The sequence below is a fragment of the Myodes glareolus genome, chromosome 13, assembly GCF_982192425.1.
Source record: "Myodes glareolus chromosome 13, mMyoGla1.1, whole genome shotgun sequence".
Classification (NCBI taxonomy): Eukaryota; Metazoa; Chordata; class Mammalia; order Rodentia; family Cricetidae; genus Myodes; species Myodes glareolus.
This window is the reverse complement of record NC_142038.1, coordinates 38,280,762-38,295,692: the sequence shown is the minus strand read 5'-3', so window position 1 is coordinate 38,295,692 and position 14,931 is coordinate 38,280,762. Positions and strand designations below refer to the sequence as shown.

The 14,931-nt window shown below is 40.6% G+C and overlaps 1 long non-coding RNA gene across 1 annotated transcript in view; it reads right to left on the bottom strand.

Moving 5' to 3' along the window:
• Positions 1–3,228: 3,228 nt before the first annotated feature.
• The window catches only part of LOC146891745 (uncharacterized), a 70,570-nt gene continuing 58,867 nt past the window's right edge, over positions 3,229–14,931 (bottom strand). Inside the window, exons 4-5 of the long non-coding RNA XR_014996943.2 lie at positions 7,684–7,768; positions 3,229–3,543 (exon numbers count right to left, since the gene is read on the bottom strand). This is a non-coding gene — a long non-coding RNA (uncharacterized LOC146891745). The remainder of the gene's footprint in view (positions 3,544–7,683; positions 7,769–14,931) is intronic.

Below are 14,931 nucleotides of genomic sequence, written 5' to 3'. Positions count from 1 at the left end.
GCTGTAGTTGTTGATAATTGGTCCTGGTAGTTTTTTTTTTTTAAGTAACCGTATGCCATATTTTCTAAAGTATCTTTCTTAAGTCTCCTACTTTGTGACACTTTTCACATTATAATAACTACAACTGATATCAATACCAATTTAGAATCCCATTAGAAGCACTGATTTCTCAACCCCTAAATGGATATAATCAATGAAGGAAAAAAAAACCGTTTACTGAACATTAGTTAGTTTGGAGAGTTAAGACGATGTTTTACAATTCATACAATCACAGACTTTACTTACAAGTGGAAAGAAATGTCACTCTTGTCTCAACAGCTACAACAGTGTAATTAAGGCAAAGCATTTGTCTTCAGCTGTGTCTTTGCTCTCCGTGCTAATGCAGGACTCATTAGCTCTACCGCTGTGGATAGGTCCTCACCACCTCATCCAATTTAATTAGTGTACCAGATAATATGTAAGACTCTACTTTGCACTGCAACTAATAGTAGATAACGATTCTTCAAAGGAGACTGCCTTGCTATGCAATGATGAAGGGAGAAGAGACATGATACACACACATATATGTACACATACATACATACATACATACATACACACATGCTTGATATCACCCAAAGATACCAAGAAATAGGCCTTTCACAATGAGCAAGCACTAACTTTGTTTCTCTAAAATTTAAGGGCTTTTATTGTTTTGGCTCACAGACAGTAAGTGTGGTGTTCATCTCAAGCTTTTCAACAAAGCATTCAAATCTAAACACTAATAGACTGGAATATGTTCTTACAGTGCAGACTGTCAGTTGACTCTTAAATATAAAAGTGAATCAGTATTAAAGTTGTACCCTTAAAAGAGGAGTGTTTCTTACCCTGATCGTGTTATTTCATGGCATTAGGGATTTAAGCTGACTAGTCAGGGAAGTCTTCAAATCTACAGTCAGTCTGCCTCTACAAGGACCAACAAACATTTCTAGGAACATTTCCAAATCAAATCAATTTTGACAAATCAATTTCAACAATCTATGAGTCAGATACTTGCATTAAAATACGATTGAAATGACACTATATTTCCCTTTTTGTCTAAAATATAAAAGGTTGTAATGAATATAAGAAAACTATAGGCAATAAGCACAATGACTATATACAATATGTACAGGTAATAAATACATCAACAATGTCTAGCCCATTTGCATTTGACAGATTCAGAGAAAATATTCATATCTATTCTATTTTGGTGAGTCCAAAGTCTTATACCTAATTTACTTCTACCATAACTTGCTTTCTGTGTCTGATAAACTATAACTACCTAATCTTCAACTCCATCAGAGGCCCAGTAAGGAAATAATATTAATTGAGTAAGCAGGAAGTGCAAGCAAACAACTTTCACAAAAATGAAAGTAATGACAGAAACAGCTGGCTTTTTTAACAGTCACCCAGTGTGCTGAGGCCTGGCTCTTAAGTTTCACCTAGGTACCACATAGCTAAATATTTAGTAAGGGAAACAGGTAAAGATAGAAAAATAAAGAATGCTTGGTCCCCATTTGATGGTATGGTTTGGATAGGTGTTAGAATGTGTAGCCAAGATAGAGGAAGTGTATTACTGGGTCTGTCCATTCCCAGTTCTTAGCATGTGCTTTTATTCAAGATATGGGCTTCTTTTCTTCTCCATATCTGCCACTCTCTGCCTCTTCTATAAGCTTCAGAAACTGTAAACACTAATAACTCTTTCTTCTAGAAGTTACCTTGGTCATACTATTTTAACAGAGCAATAGAAATGTAACTAATACAGAAGATGGGAAATCACTTTAAAATAACAGAAGGGCTTCTTGGCTAGAAATGCACAAATGATTTTAGGTGGGAGCCAAAATCTTAATGTCTAGGATTAGATTCCTATTAAATTAATGGTCCTATTGAATTAATGTCTCAAATATTTCAGGGATAGGTTGACTGAGTGTATCATCACCCACCATCCTGCAAGAGGTTTTTAGGTTTCATCAGTTAATTTGGAGGAAGGTATTAACTATGAAATCCATGTGTCTAGAGCAAAAGAAGGGGCCACTGTGTGCTACTGGAGTGAAAGACACAGGACAAGGTCAGAAGCAGACAGTCACTTTTGAACCCATTCAGAAGCTGGGACTTTGTCTTCAAGTCAATGACGCCAAGAAGGTATTTATTTTGCAACAAAGAAAAACTCAAGAGAGGTAGATTGATGCTGGCATGAATTGATTTTTATTTCTACCAAAAATTCCAGTAGAGGAGAACTTTCACATTCAATAAACCTGTCCTGAGCACCGGTCTATTGAGTCAGAAGTAGAGCCAATTTCCATTCAGCCAGATATGCGAGGGTCATGTGCAGAAAGCGGAATGAGCTGGATGTGCCGCCTCTCCATTCCAAAGCTGTCCAACTCGCAGAGTGTGCTTCCCAAGCCAATTGTCTGACTACTCAGCACATGACCTTATATTTCTTATTTTGGGGAAAATAAATTGGCCTGGCAGACACAAATATCTGATTTGCATGCTTGCTAAATTTCTGCCTCTAAGTTAGCAATGAAATTAAGGATTTAAATCAGTCTCATAAGTTCTCAGCACGAAGTCACAGTACTCCTATGTCTTCCCACTTGGGTACCTAATGAGACAGAGTTTTCAGTCATACTAAGCTTCATGGGATAAACTTCAGCCTGGGAGAAACTTACCAGTAAAATATAACCTAGGGAAGACCTTCTCTAAACATTGTGCCCGTCTGGGCACATTGTCACCGTCTGGCCATAACTAATTAAACCAAAGATTGATTCTCAAATCACAGTGCAATACAGAGAGCTTAAGAGCAAGTGAAGGACTAAAATATGGAGTCAGATGTTTTGTAAGGCAATTCAACATAGCAAATTCAAAAGGAATGAACAGACAAGAATATAAAAGTGGAGATAGAAACCAGAAGGTAACCAGAGGAAAAGCAGTCACTGAAGTCATCAGTATGAGGAAACCATCAAGCAGAAGGGAGTCAGGACTTACTGTTCTGTGGTGAATGGAAGACGGAAAGCACCGAAGATGCCATTGCACCTGAAGCTGGGGCTACAGGATGAGGTAACAATTTCTTCAGTAGTGGAAACAATTTCCCACCTCTTCTTTCCTTCCCAGAATCTCTCACTAACCAAGATAGCTGAATATGTTTTGTTTCTTGGAACACAGAGAGCCCACCATATTTTTAAGGACATTAAAATGCAGACCTCCTCCTTTGAAATTTTTTAAAGATTTATTTATTTATTATGTACAGTTTCCCACCTGCATGTATCCCTATGGGCCAGAAGAGGGCACCCAGTCTCATCACAGATGGGAATTGAACTCAGGAGTCTGGAAGAACAGCCAGTGCTCTTAACTGCTGATCCACCTCTCCAGCTCCATGAGCCATCTCACCACCCCCTTCTTTGAATTTTTTAAAAATTGTACATGATGGGTTTCCAAAGACTGGTGAAGCACGGCTGTGAAGAAGGCTCAGTCAGTAAAGTGCTTGTTGTACAACCCAGAGGACCCGAGTTCAGTATTCAGCATCTGCATAAAAAGAAAGCAAACTAAATATCAACATGGCAGATGCAGGGGGATTCTGGGGCTTACTAGACACCCAGTCTAGCCAAATTGACAGGCTCCATGTTTGGTGAAAGACCCGTTCTGAAAATCTAAGGTGGAGAGAGCCTGGAAGATTGGATAAGAAAGTTAACATCAACCCCCGGACTCCACACGGATGAATACACATGCAGAAAAAGGGGAGATGGACAAAATCGTTTCACGTAGTCTTACACCAAAGTTTTATTTTGAGCAAAAACTTCTTTAACAGCTTCTGAACTAAATGAATTTTACAAATGTATGAGGAGATAAATGTAAAGTTCAGAAGTAAATATCTCTCGTAAACAGAAAATTATTACTTGTCATATATTCTGAAAACAAAGCAGAATAATCCAATTGTTTCATTTTTCCAATCCTTGAGACATATGACTTATGATGGGTTTTGTCACTGTTGATTTAATATGGCTTATATTTCTCCCCAAGGTTCAGTAATTTGATCCATGTATAATCATTCAGCTCAATTTAATCTTGTCCTAACATAAAACTGCTCTGTTCTCATTTCTGTCACCAACTGAAGCCCTTATCACCAGCTGAAGAACTCATTGTTGCTGAAATATTCAATAAAAGTCTAATCTGTGCTGAGTCCTGAAGTAACCATTCCTCACAACTCAAAAGCATAAAAAGAGATGTTTCTGCAATCAAAATAATATTTGAAAAAATGAGAAGAGACCTGCTTACCACGATCTAAGGAGCCAGGCTAAACATACGCGACTTTAAGAGATTGAGGATTTCTACTGGATCATGGCATAGGCTGTATGTGAAGATGCTTTCTAAACTAAATGCATACCATGCCATCGCTAGTTACTTACGGTGAAGTAGAAAGTCGGTATAGGGTCGTAGTCCCTGTGGACACTTTGACTAGAAAAACTTCCTGGTGAATCTGGGTGTTGGGAGAAGCAATGCTTGACATGGCATTAGAATAGCAGAACAGGGAGGACCACTTCAGATTGCAATGCACAAGGCAAGGGGAAGCTTTCCTCTGGGTACAGGGGTCTGGATGGAGAGAATGAAAAAGCAAACAAGCTTGGCAGTGTGATTCCTAGAGCTTGAGCCAATGAGCACTGGGAACCAAGAAGTCCTTAAACACTCCAGACTAGACAGGAAAAACCCACAAGGTCTCAACCCTACACAAAGAACTCTAAGCAACTGAGGAAAGCTGGGAGTGGGAAAGGTGGGCCTTTCCAGGGAAGAGCATACCAACTGGGTATCCAAAACCAAATGGTCAGCTCTGAAAACATATACACAAGTAATGTGATATGGATTCAACAGGTTATATTACGAGTGTAAATATGTATGTGTGTACAAATACATAGAAGCATATAGCAATAACTGATGAAAAAGAGGCAATAAATTTGAAGGGAAGTAAGAATGGGTATACAGTAGTGTTTGAAGGGAGGAACAGGAAAGGAAAAATGTTCTAACTATAATTAATATCGAAAGCAAAAGAAAAATATATAAAAACATATATATATGCAAATAATACTAAATGGACTCAGCATGTTCTCTCTCTCTCTCTCTCTCTCTCTCTCTCTCTCTCTCTCTCTCTCTGTGTGTGTGTGTGTGTGTGTGTAACAATAACTAAAGAAAAAGAGACCATGACTTTGGGGGAGGGACAGAAATGTGGTATGAGTTGCATGAAAGAGAGGGAGGAGTAGCAAGTGATGTAATATTTTAATTAGAAATAAATTTTTAAACATGGTTTCAGATCCTGAACTACTACCAGCAATGAACTTCTAAGGAGACCACCAATATCTAATAAAATGAATTATCAGAATAGACCCCACTCTGTTGGGATACAGCAAAGGACAAATTAGAGATGCATAACAAATGACTGTGAAACGGGATAAATTTTTAAATGATAAGAGACAAAAATTAAACTGCATGTTGAATATATGGCCCCAGAGTTTGGAAAATAAGTGCAAGATGTGAAGAGATGATGCATCCTGAGAGAGGAAACTATCATTTTTCAAATCATCAGAGCATTAGCCTGGTGGGACTGGATGCAAGAGAGGACAGTGTGTCCTCTGCCCTGCCTTCTTGTAAGGGTGACGGCATGCATCCAGCAATGGGGACATGTTTGTGCACTGACTGCATTCAAGTGCCTATGCTGTTTGCTCATTGGGTAAGATAGAAGCTCCCATTCATGTGATCAGTTACTGTAGAAGCACAGAGATCTAGATGGTAGGAGAAAATGTCATACCACAGCAGGAGGCAGTGGCTTAGTAAGAATGTATATGTGTGGTCCATATGTGAGACTCACATAACAATACTGTGTTGCTGGGACCTTCTGGTCAGGGTCTAACTGGGGTAAGCATTTAGCATTATTTCTGACAATCATTTCTTGTAAGTTACATTTTAATTCATCATTGCTGCCCTGAACCCTCCTGTCTTCCCTGGGATCTGCTCGGCTTTACGTTGTTTGAAACTGTACTACTACGTTCACTTCTGCGTTTGTATATTTGACATTCTTTCTAGACAGGGCCTTGGTCTGACCTCAGACTCACTATGTAGCCAAAGATGATCTTGAACTTCTGATCCTCCTGCTTCTACCTCCTGTGTGATGAAACTGCAGGCATGTACCACTCTGCCCTGTTTATGGAGTCCTGGGAATCAAATATAAGACTTCATGTGCACTTGGCAAGCACTTGACCAACTGAGCTACATTCGAATGCCCTGTATTTGATCTTATGTTTCAGATCTTGTACTGTATTAAAAGCAGACGCAATAAAAAAAGCCTAAGCTAAATAGCTGTGATTCAACACTACATGTCAGCTAAATTGCCCATACTGTTCAGACTTTATGGACTTTATGTCGAAACTCAAGGGTGGATCACATACTGCCTTGGAAGTCAGCCTCCATGCCAGGCCACTGGGCCCTGGTTCTTCTTGTTCTTCTCCATTGAAATCCTTTAGATATAACATTCTTACCAGGATCACAAACACTTGTATCTCGGCCTCTATTTCTACGTGTGTATTTATGGTAAATTTGGACCCATCACTCTCATGTCAGCATCCCATACAGATAAGTGGAACCTTCTAGAGGTACTGATAAAATGGCATTGAATTGTTTTCTCTTCTCAGTTTCAACTGTATTATCTAAATTAATCCATTCAACCTATTATTAAAGCTTTTGAGCTATAAAACAGCAAAAACATTTTGCATAAAAGCCCTAGTGATAATACAAAGAAGGATTATATAAATCAATAAATAAAAGTCTAAACATGAGCTCTCAACTCTCAAAGAGCTGGTTTTCTGCTTTAATAATCCACAGTATTACACCTAAAAACTTCAAGTCTAAGGGCTCAGCATGTTGCTCCATGGAAGATTACTTGCCTACCATGATCAGGTCCTGGGTTCACTGCCTGGTGCTGAAAACAAAAGCTTAAATCAGAAATCTTCATTTTGTTAGTTAATTGTATCAGATGAATTCTTTTAGCATGGAGAAAGAAGATCTTATAAACATTTTTATAGGAAGTTCAATGTTTTTCATATTATAACCTCTTGATCAATAAAATACCTGGCAAAAGAAACCTGCTCATCAGAAGTTAATAAATATATTTCCATGTTTTATCTAAATGTCTACATCAAAGTCCCAGTGCAGAAATCATTTTTATGGATGTGTGGACTACATTCAAATAACTACAAACACAATTCAGGAATGTTTGGTTATTAGATTACTTAAATGTGGTATATTCATTTGTCTATCCTTTGCTGGATTTTTGTTTTGGGAGCCTAAACCAGTCATTTCCTGTAACCAGCCGAGAGTTCCAGGGAAGGTGCTGGGACATCAACACAGCTACAAACCCTTCGACATACAATTTGTCCTGCCAACAAAATGTTCTGGGATAAAGATGGCATAAAAATTGTGGAAGAGACCACCTCACGACTGGCCCAGCTGGCGACTCATAACCAGAGAGAGAGCTCACCCCAGAAGGGCAGGATATCGGAGGCAGGATACCCCAGAGACTTAGGATAGAACCAAACATGAATGAATAATAAAAGAAAGCAAAGTCATTGAAATGATTCCTAATGATTTTCTGCTATACTCATAGCTTGGTGCCTAACCCACCTGTCATCAGAGAGGCTTTACCCAGCAACTGATGGAAACAGAGGCAGAGATCCACAGTCAAACATTAGACCAAGCTTGGGGAATCCTGCAAAAAATAAGAAAGAAAGATTATAGGAGCCAATGAGGTCAAGGGCACCACAAGAAAACCCTCAGAACCAAATAACCTATGCTCATAGGGACTCATAGAGACTGAACCTACAATCAGGGAGCCTGCATGGGACTGACCCTCTGCATATATGCTACAACTGTATAACTTGATCTAGTAAGATTCCTAACAGTGAGAGCTGGGAATGTCTCTGACTCTGTTACCTGCTTTTGAGACCCATTCCTCCTACTGATTGCTTCATCCATCCTTAATAGAAAAAGAGATGTCCAGTCTCATTGCAACCTGATACACCATGGCAGTTTGATATCCCTGGGAGACCTGACTGTATCTAAAGAGAAACAGAGGAGGGGAAGTGATGGGAGGGGAGGGAGGTCAGGGGGGCAACTGAGAGGAGAGGAACTAAGGGGAAACTTTGGTTGGAAGGTAAAAGCAACAAAAACTAAATAAAAATGCTCTGTAGGCAGTACATACTCCCCTAATTTGCTTCAGAACTCCAGAGGAAGATCCAAGAAAGCAATCTAACTTGCTCATGGGACAAATCTACCTGCTATAGATCTTCCCATCAAATAGTATTCTTGGAATGGAAAAAGTGAAGGCTGGGTCCTTAGTACTTTCTCACGCAGGCCCCAACCAGCTAATCAGATTAATTCCCTTCTTGGGTGTGGTGTCACCCTACCCATCTCTCACACAGAACCATGGTCGAGTACATAGACGATCAGTGTTTTCAGTGTGGACCAGACACGCAGCACAAAATAATAAAGACAGGGAAGTGGAGCTCTCTTCCTACAGATTAAGACTTAAGCCTTTGGAAAATGTCCTCTACTGAAGGACACCCCCTCCCAGCCACCGTCCTTCCACTTCAGGTTCCCTCAGCTTCTCCATGAGCAGAGCATTTGCCTTCTTCCCTCAGGGGCCACTCTCCCATTTCAGAAATGCCACAGCATCCTATTGTCTCTTGCAGATGGTAATGAGTTTATTATCAGCCGGAGGTCTCAGTCGGTTTTATTTGTCTGAAGTTCTGAGTCTACAGAGATGAACTCTAGCATCACGAACGTGTGAAAGAGAACAACATATGGTCTGGTTTGAATTGACTCTCCATTAGTGAAGTGAGTGGCTGAATACACACATGGACAATGGCCAGACCATATGTAACAAGAGAACCCTTGCGGTCCTCAGTAATGAGTCAGGAAAGAAGCCAGGAGGCCAGTCTGCTATGTCAGATCTGTAAGACGTCAGCTCATGATCTCCAAGAAACCATTCAAGGAGTGAAACAACAGCCCTAGTAAAAATTGGTCCCAAACAGCCAAAAATTGATTAAAACCTGGCAACATCTCTATTTTTCGTCCCAACTTCCAACTTGGACCTAAGCAGAATAAGGCCAAATATTCACCCGTAGGCAACCAGAGAATGTTTTACTTCTAGTTAGCCTACAGCTTCCCCATGCCAGCTGCCTCCAGCAGGGCGCATTTGAAGCCTTCTCTTTTTCCCACTATTAGACTTCCTGCTCTTCTCGCCTTTGCAGTCTCTGCCAAGCACAAGTGACTCTCACAGCCTGTGTCAATCACCGAGTAAACAGCCTCTGTGCACTCTGGCTTGCTCTTTACTGTTTCCACGGAGGTCGATACTGTTTCTCCCTAACTACGGACATGCACGTCTCATCCTAACAAGGATTAATTGATTGTTTTAAATTAACGTATTATCCCAGGGATACGCAGAATGCTCAGACATGAAGAAGGCATGGCTCTCCTCATGACTGTTATGCTGACTTCTTGAAAACCTTGAGAGATAACTGGCATTGTTTTGGCTACTCCTGCTTTTATTACCAGGTGCCCACATGTCAACTTCATGGTTCTGCCTGAGTCAACCAATATAGATGGCACAGTCTCCCTTATATATGATCTTATTTTTTTACTTTTCCCTGGTTTGGTAGCAAAGGACATACAAAAGGAATACGAGCAGTGTAGAAAGAGAAGATGAGCTATAAGAAGCTAACTCTAAAAAGCAAAGAAGGAAGAGAAATATAAAAAGGATAAGTCTTTACTCAAAAGACTCTCATACAAATTAGATTGCTTATAATCAATTACTTGCAATACTATGGAATTTGGGAAGTGGGGCAGGAGTTAAATATCTCAAGTGTTTCTATTATTTGAAGCCAACTCAGAAAGGAGAGAGAGAGAGAGAGAGAGAGAGGGCGAGAGAGAGAGTTGAAGTCACTTGACAACTCAGAAAGGGTGGGTCAGAAAATTTACAAGGTATTTCTGCAAACATCTGCAGAACTGAAAAGAAAGTCATATGTTTGTAAATTATTTAAATTGCATGTTTCACAGGGCTTCCCCTAGAACAATATGAACATCTATTTCTTCCAGACAGAGAGGGCATCAAAAGGTTCTGTCCAAGTCCAGCTTGGTGAACCAATGACTTTACTAGGGAGCATTTATGGGAGCATGTTCAACATTCAGGCAGTTGCATTACTGAAGGATCCTCTGGGAAACTTTCAGTCAACCACTTAGCTCATGTAACTGCAGAGAAGGGAATGGTCTTTGGAGCCTCTTGAGTTCCTTCCTCTCTCCATGAAGGAATGTTTTCAGTCCCTGTTTCCATATCATTGATCACAGCTTCTCTAATGTTGGACAGCAAAGGGCACATCCAGCGTTGTAGAGCCGGTTGCACATATTTGAAGATAGGAACACCCCTGCCCCCCGCGCGCCCAGAGTAAGCATAAAGCTTATATTTGCGCAAGGGTTAAAGAGGCTGTCTAAAACCCAAAGGTATCCTGGGAAAAGAAATTCTGATCACTGACTTACTTCAATAGCAATACCCTAGATTCTGAAAGAGAGGTGAGCTTAGATTTGTCCTTTAACTTAGTCCCCAATAAATCACAAAAGAAGCCTGCTAATACATAACGACTTTTACAGTCAATAATCCATAGAGGTTTCATAAGAATTATGACTAGTCTCTAAGGGAATGAATGGCCCAACTGTCTCCTCATCCTCGCCTGATGTGAACAGACCTTTGCACATGGTAAGTGCGACAAGACAGGGCAGGAAGCAGTTAGGAAACGAGAGAGGTGTGTCTCTTGCCCTGGGCAGCAGCAGTGGGAACCTGGTACTCAGAATCCCCATACTAAACATTTCCAAAGTGGCAGAGGACAGCGTGTCCTTACATGAGCACCGTCTCTGACGTCAGCTGCATCCTCAGTGACTGACAGCTGTGACAGGATCGTGTGCTTTTTCCAGGTGGCAGAGGTATAGAAAAGGCTTATGCAAAAACTCACCAGGTTCAGAGAAATACTCACAGAGAAGCTTGTAGAAAACTTTACGTAGGATTAGTCCCCAAACAGATAAAAACAAACAAAAAACTCTGAATAAGAGTATTTACTACCTTTCCTGGGTTCCTCATCTTTTCTTCCTTCAAGGGCAATATGTTTTAAGAAGATATTAGTTACAACTATACAATTTTATTTTCTGTGGGACTATTTTGAATTTTTGAACAAATATGTATTTACTTTTATTTTGTGTGAATGTTTGTTTGGGCTGCATTATGTCTTGCTACTGTGTGCGTACAGTGCCAATGGAGGCCAGAAGGGGGCACTGTATCCTCTGGGCCTGGAGTTACAGGTGGTTTTTACGGCATCATATGGGTTCTGAGAGTCAAACATGTCTTCTAGAAGACCAGTCAGAGCTTTTAAATCCTGGGCCATCTCTCCTGTCCCTGTTTTAAATTTTTTAAATGAAGGGGATTTTCCTTTCCTTTTCCTATTCTCTACCTCCCAGCATCATCTAGAACTCTGTGTCTCAATAGTTCCAGAGTGTTACAGGAAATAAAAGATATCCATAACCAGGGAGGAAGTTAAAGAGACATGCAGCCAGATCTTGTAATCCCCTATTTTCCAGATATTGATACAAACCACAGAAGGGGTGACAGTGAGGACAGTGGAACACTGGCACCGAGACAAGGAGTGCCTTTCTTTGACACAGTCCAGGAGAGTCTGTGGGCTTGCAGAAGTAACTCGGCATGCTATTTCATACTGCGTCCACCATGGAACAGGGATGAGGTGTCCCTGACAGATGGAGACGGCAAGGCAGATGAGCCTGAGGTTCAGCTTCTGGCTCCCCTCCAGTTTCCTGTGGCTTCAGGAGCTTGTGGAGTTCTGCGTGCCCGGCAGGGAGCATGCAGAGGAAATAAGACAACGACTGGATTGACACAGAGTGGGAGCTGGAAGATTTCGCAGCATGTGGGGATTTCTTGATAAATCGAAATTGACCAGAATCACAGACTTTAGGGGTCCATGACAGCACACACTTCTAGCAAGTCAAGTGGTGTGAAATAAGCCTCGGTGTGCATCAACCTGATAAAAACAGAAGGATCCAGTGGCTGTATAGCAGATGCTAATTCCTCCTGTCTGCCCTCTGCAAGATGACATGTGGCCCTCTCATTCATGGCAACCAGCCATCTTAAGCATAGATGGGAGGAGAGAAAGCTGAATGCTAAACATTTACCTGCAAGAGAAGGCACACAAAAGACAAGATTAACGAGAAATAGCTTGCAAGTTTAGAGTTCCCTGCATCTGTCAACCTTAGTCCAAGAAGAAAACATACACATATCCATGGAGAGAAGTCTCACACAGAAGATGTGCTGCCTACAGGAAGACAGGGTTCACTGGCATTTCCAAATGTATTCCATAAATTTGTATTTTAAGATTCTTTTAAAATGTGTGTGTGTGTGTGTGTGTGTGTGTGTGTGTGAGAGAGAGAGAGAGAGAGAGAGAGAGAGAGAGAGAGAGAGAGAGAGAGAATGAGAATAAAGTCTTAGGTATGTTATATCTGTCTTAGTTAGGGTTTCTATTTTTGTGGTAAAGAACCATGACCAAAGAAACTTGGGAAGGAAAGAGTTTGTTTCACCTTAAGACGAAACCCAGTGGTAGAACACTTGTGTAACACAGACAACATCCTTGGCTCAATCACCAGCATTACAGAAAACAAACAAGCAAACAACAAGTTATTATCAATGCTGTCTTCATTGTGTGACCCTACTCCTGGGAAAAGTGAATGAATGTCTCTCCATCCCAGATATGGAACTCACAACAGACTGAACGGACTGAAGTATAGATACCACCAAGGTCCAACTTGGCGAACTAATGAGTTTTCTTGGGGTTATTTACAGGAGTATAGGTGCAAGATTACTTACAGGAACAGAAATGACTCAAAGACGGTTGCACTGCCAAATTCCCACCCCAGCACGGGTCATGCTTCACAGAAGCTGGAAAGCTGGAGTTCAAGGCACAGCCTGCAGGCAGTTCAACAGGTTGGACAGTGCCTTTCCCCAGCATTTCACTTTGTCTCTGCCTCTTGCGGGCAGCTTGCGGTGTCTACAATCATGCCACACGGGGCCTTGATTAGGGAGCGGTCTAGTGCACTTAGGTCAATTTCTGGAGCTTCTTGGAGCTTCTTATCTGATTTATGTGAACCTTAATAAGCCTCCCTTTAAAACATCCTGAGTCTTAAGGAGCTTCCTCCCAGGACAAAATTATCTCGAAGGCAATTACTGCACACCATCTTTGATCTCAGAACCGTAGCCACAGTCATGCGAGAACTTCCCATGCTTGTCGTGAGTTTATGCCATCTCTACTCCAGTCCTAGACTTAAAGCGTGGAAATGTGTTCAATCAGACCCAAAGAATATCAGTGACTCCAAGAAGATAGCCAGTACAAGGTACAATAATGCTGTCCATTTACACTTCATCAAGACTTTGATATGAATCTCTCACATACAAGGTAGTACACACAGGGTGTAGTGGTAACTATAAAATAAAATTGCGTATTACACAAATCATTGTCTCGATAAAGAGGCATGGTCACTAGGCACATTCTATTGTTCTTTGGTATGGATTAAAATTCACTCATTATATGATTATAGGAGCATCAACCAATAACAGTCAAGCACTTATTTTCTTGTTGAGAGGCATAGGCATTTTTCATGTGTCTTAAACTAAAAAGGTAAAGAAAATTGACATAAAAAAGTCAGATGAATAAAAATATTTTTTCTCTTTTTAGTGACCCAACTTCCTTAAGTTGACATATTATAGAATAAGTCAAATATGATGTTGGATTCTTCCCTGTATGCTATGAATATGTTTTATTACCATTGGTTAATAAAGAAGCTGTTTCGGCCAATGGCTTAGTAAAGGAAAGCCAGAGTCATTGGCCAAACAGTGTTGGAATTAATATAGTTTCTGTGTGATTATTCAGGTCTGAGTGGCTGAGAAATGAAAGAGCCGTCTCTAGTTACACAAATAAGATACACAGAGTACTAATATGCAACCTTAACTCAGCACCAATGACCCTGTAGATTTTTTAATTCTATTGAGATAATTGCTAGGAAAACCACACACACACACACACACACACACACACACTACTATAAGCAAAATTCATTCTAAAGGTACAAATGAATCCACCAGATCTCCCCCCAAAATCTTCCCACTGTGTTTACCAGTCAAAATTCAATCTAAAACACTAAATCTAAAACTCTCATTTCCAGGGATTTCTCTTCTCAGAACTTTAAACTGTGTCTCTTAATAGTGGAGCCATCACTCCAGCCATTAATATCTTCATTCAGAAGGAAATACAACCAGAACAGGAGGGGCTGCTGGGTAAGATGATAAAGTGGAAGTTGCCTCTGAGTCAGCATATGAAATCATCAGCATCAGAGAAGAATAAACTCAGCTTCCAGGGAGAAGAGTCTGGGGACCACAAGGGAAGGAAGAGGATGCTTGGGGACCACAGGGGAAGGAAGAGGATACCTGAGAAGAACAGATTCAAAGCTAACAAAGCCAAATACAGCTATGGCAACAAAGCTCACTGTTGTTGAGAAAGAAGCAGAAACTACTTCTAAAAGCAATTTGTTTTCTCTTGGCAGAGAGCTACTTGGAATTGAGCTTTCAAGAGTAGGCTGGTCAATAAGAAGGCCTACCCTCCAGAACCAAAGCACACAGACAAACCAATAAAGGCACAAATCACAACACAAAAATATAAGAAATATGACAAACCACACAGCATGACTCCCCCAGAAGTTCACGAACCCTCAGAAATTGAACCCCCAGGTACTGAAATGGGTAAACATCAAATGAAGATTTCAAAAGTT